The sequence below is a fragment of the Myotis lucifugus genome, unplaced genomic scaffold (assembly GCF_000147115.1).
Source record: "Myotis lucifugus unplaced genomic scaffold, Myoluc2.0 scaffold_29, whole genome shotgun sequence".
NCBI classification, from domain to species: domain Eukaryota; kingdom Metazoa; phylum Chordata; class Mammalia; order Chiroptera; family Vespertilionidae; genus Myotis; species Myotis lucifugus.
In genome coordinates this window covers 1,730,573-1,735,072 of record NW_005871077.1, presented here as the reverse complement: position 1 = coordinate 1,735,072, position 4,500 = coordinate 1,730,573, and the positions used below count along the sequence as shown (strand labels likewise).

General features: G+C 39.6%; 1 pseudogene; it reads right to left on the bottom strand.

Annotated features, from left to right (window-relative positions):
* Positions 1 to 3,245: 3,245 nt before the first annotated feature.
* On the bottom strand, positions 3,246 to 3,877 carry LOC102429371 (annotated as a pseudogene).
* Positions 3,878 to 4,500: the final 623 nt, after the last annotated feature.

Below are 4,500 nucleotides of genomic sequence, written 5' to 3'. Positions count from 1 at the left end.
CAAATGAAGATGCCGTTCTGACTTTTTATGCACAAACTGCATGTAGGAACAAGGCAATGCTGCAGAGCATCCCCATCACGGATATGCCTGAATGCTTCCTGATGATGCTGAGACGGTACTTAGGAACCTGAGAGAAATAGGAGCTAGTTGTGCTGGACACTCGATATACACTAGCCCCATACTCTCCATGACAGCCTGTAATAGAATGTTACTATTCCATTTACACACAAGGAAACTGATGCTCAAGGAAAATAAGTTACTAAGGTCACATAGCTGCAAGAAAATAGGAAAGCAAGAGGTAAAATCCTGGAGTGGCAGACTTAAAGTCCTGGCTTATTGTGCACACCCTTGCCTGCATTTCCCCGTGTATCACATGCATGAATGTCACATCTCCTTTGACCTCTGATGAGGTTGCTACATGAAGTCTATAAAGCATTTTCATTCTTTGGAGGGAAAGAACCTTAAAAACATAAATTTTATGCAATGAGGTCCAAAGAACCACTGGACAACTGACTGCCTGGTTTGATTTGGGTCCTTCTGAGGACTGGGGAACAAATGTCAAAGAACAGGTCTTGCTCTCTGACATCTGTGGAGTCACAAAAAATTGTGGAACCTCTGAAGAAGTTCTGCAGTTAAGTGCTGCCATGGGGCCTGCTATTGTCTTGGCCACAGTGCAGGTGGCCTGTGCTGTCAGCCCCATAGAGAAGACCTGACCTCAGATGGAAGCAAGAGATGGAGAGCGGTCTCCTCTTACTCAGGAGCCATGGTTACCAGCCAGAGCTACAGACACTGCAGGAACTGCTCTGGCCAGTGGATGCAACTCGCAGAGCTCCCCCTGGGGAACCCTCAGTGAACTTGATTCAGAGCTGGTGCCTTAAACTTCTCAGATCCCTCGGAGCAATCCCAGGAGGTATGTCCTAAAACATATCTTCCCCTCCAAAGAGAATGTGTATGCTCTTTTTTTCTAATAAAGTTCCAATCCTTTCACCTTCTTTTGGATTCTTTTTCCTCTCCTATACTGATGTTATTGATACCTCCTGCGTCCCTCCCCAGCCCCGATAGTGCATCAGTGGGGTCCTTCGGCCTGGCCTGCACCCTCTCACAATCTGGGACCCCTTGGGGGATGTCAGAGAGCCGGTTTCAGCCCAATCCCACAGGCCAGGCAGAGAGACCCCATGGGTGCACAAATTCGTGCACCGGGCCTCTAGTATATGCAAGGCTAAGTTGACTTGCGCATGCTCCATACACATAAAGCTCTTGCTGGCACCAATCACATGCGTGTGTTTCGATCTGTCATTGTCGATCGTGAATTTGGTTGACATTTCTATTATAGAGAAAGGGCGAATAGCGATATTAAAATATTTCTAATTAATTTCCTTTCAATGTGCATGAATTTGTGCACCGAGCCACTAGTAATGCTATAAACTTCCCTCTTAGGACTACTTATGCTGTGTTCTGTAGAGTTTGAGTTGTTGTGTTCATTTTTATTAGTTTCCAGGTACATTTTTTTTAAAAATATATGTTTTTATTGATTTCAGAGTGGAAGGGAGAGGGAGAGATAGAAACATGAATGATGAGAGAGAATCATTGATTGGCTGCCTCCTGCATGCCCCCTACTGGGAATTGAGCCCACAACCCAGGCATGTGCCCTTGACCGGAATCGAACCCAGGACATTTCAGTCCACAGGCCAATGCTCTATCCAGTGAGCCAAACCAGCTAGGACATCCAGGTACATTTTTACTCCTTCCATGATCTCATTGGTAACCCATTCATTGTTTAATAACATGCTATTTAGCCTCCATGTGTTTGAATATTTTTGAGCTTTTTTATTGTGGTTGATTTCTAGTTTCATGCCATTGTGATCAAGAAGGTGCTTGATACTATTTCAATCTTCTTGAATTTGTTAAGACTTATTTTGTGTCCTAACATGTGATCTATCTTTGAGAATGTTCCATGTGCACTTGAAAAGAATGTATATCCTGCTGCTTTGAAATAAAATGTTCTGTAAATTTAAATTAAATCCATCTGATCTAGTGTGTCATTTAAGGTCGCTGTTTTGTTTTGTTTTTTACATGGGAGATCTATCCAGTGGTTACAGTGGGAGTTAAAATTCCCTACTTTGACTGTATTGCTATCAATCTCACCCTTAAAATCCATCAAGATTTTAAAAATATATTTATGTGCTCCTATATTTGGTGCATATATGTTTACAAGAATTATATCTTCTTTTTTATCGATCCCTTTAGTATTATGTTGTGAATGCATTTGTCTCTTGTTATGGCTTTGGTTTTGAAGTCTATTTTGTTAGATATAAATATTGCTACTGCTGCTTTTTTAAAATTTACATTGAATATTTTTTTCTATCCTTTCATTTTTAGCTTGTATGAATCTTTTGTTCTGATGTAGGTCTCTTGTAGACAGCATATATATGGGTTATGTTTTCTAATCCATTCAGCTACCCTATGTCTTTTGATTGGAGCATTAATCCATTTACATTTAAGGTTATTATTAATAGGTATTTCTCTATTGCCATTTTTTCTTTATAGCTACCTTTCTCTCTCTAATTCTTCTTCTTTTTAAAACAGTCCATTAAACATTTATTGCATTACTGATTTGATGAAAATTAACTCCTTCAGTTGTTTTTTTGTGGGTTTTTTTTTTTTGTCTGTGAAACTCTGTTTCTCCTTCAATTTTAAATGATAGCCTTGCTGGATAGAGTAGTCTTGGTTGCAAGTACTTGCTTTTCAGTACTTTAAATACTTGATTCCAATCCCTTCTGGCCTGAAGTGTTTTTCTTGAGAAATTCACTGACAGTTTTATGGGAACTCTCTTGCTACCTTTAAGATTCTCTCTTTATCTTTAACCTTTGCCATTTTAATGTGTCTTGATGTGGGCCTGCTTGGGTTCATCTTGATTGGGACTCTCTGTGCTTCTTAAACTTATGTGACATTTTCTATCACCAGGTTAGGGAAGTTCTCTGTAATGATATCTTCAAACATCTTCTCTATCTCTTGCTCACTTTCTTCTCCTTCCATTACCTCTGTGATGCGGATGTTGTTAGGTTTCATGCTGTCCCAAAGGTCCCTTAAACTATCCTCATTCTTTCTAATTTTTTTTTCCTGCTGATTGGATGTTTTTTCTACCTTGCCTTGCAAATTGCTGATTCAATTTTCTGCTTCATCCAACCTCTTTATTCCTTCCATTGTATTCTCTCTCTCTTTTTTTAGAAATAATTATTCATATATCTAATTAACAGAAATATCTTTCTCTAATGTTAAATACATAATTGTTTGGAGGGGATGGGGAACAACTTGAAATGAATCAGAAAACACCTTCACATTATTCATTCTTTTCATATACTTCATATTTGTACTTAATGCCTTTTTCCTCCTGGACATCAGAAAGAACACCTGGATACTCTGGGAGAAGTTTATATTTCTCCAAATCAATTTCTGGGGAAAAAAATGTATCCTGCATCATCCTTGTCAAAAAGAATCTATGATGGCCAAGCTTGTTCATGGCTTCCTTATAAACAAAACTGCCTCCCACTATCCAAGCCATGTCCACTTTATTTGTTAATTCTGGTTCCTCAATAAGTTTTAAGGCATCATCCAAACTTTTGGCAAGAAAATGAGCTCCTTTCAGAGGTTCTACTGAGAACTAAATTAATCCTGTCATGTAAAGGCCAATACTTCTCGGGAATGGAGAACCAGGTCTTCCTACCCAAATTCTGTTTACCTTCTGCTGAAGAGGTTGTGGTCATTCTTTGGAAATACTTGAATTCATTTCTGAGTGTAGGGGCCAAGGCAGGTCTCCATTCTTGCTGATGCCCATGTTCTGGGACATAGCAATGATGCAGTTTAGGGGATGAACCATGACAGTGGCACTAAAAACCTCAGAGCTTGCTACTCCTTCCATTGTATTCTTGATGTCAGATATGGTATTGTTAATTTCTGACTGGTTCTTTTTTATGGTTTCTATGTACTTTAGTTCTCCCTAAGTTCCTTGAGCATTTTATCACCATTACTTTGAACTCTCTATCTTATAAATTGCTTGTTTCCATTTCATTTAGCTCTTTTTCTGGAGATTCCTCCTATTCTTTTATGTTAGGTCTTTTTCTTTGTCCCCCATTTTGGCTGCCTCTTTGTTTTTGTTTATATATATTAGATAGAACTGCTATGACTTCCAATCTTTGTGGGGTGGTCTTATGTAGTCAATGTCCTGTGGGAATCAGTGGAGCAGTCTCCTTGATATTCTGAGATGGTTGCTCTAGGAATATCCCTTGTGTGGGTTATGTGGGCCCTTCTGTTATTAATTAGGTCTTGATTGCTGTTGGCCCATTCTTGGTTGGTATTTACCCTCAGGCTGGCTGAGGCTCAACTCCACCATGGTGTTCAAGCTGCTGTGCAGGTACAGTCTTTAGGTGTCTCATTGGGCTCATTGGCACTATCTCTCTGATCACCTGAGCTCTATTCCCCAGGAATGTTTCTTGTGGATTA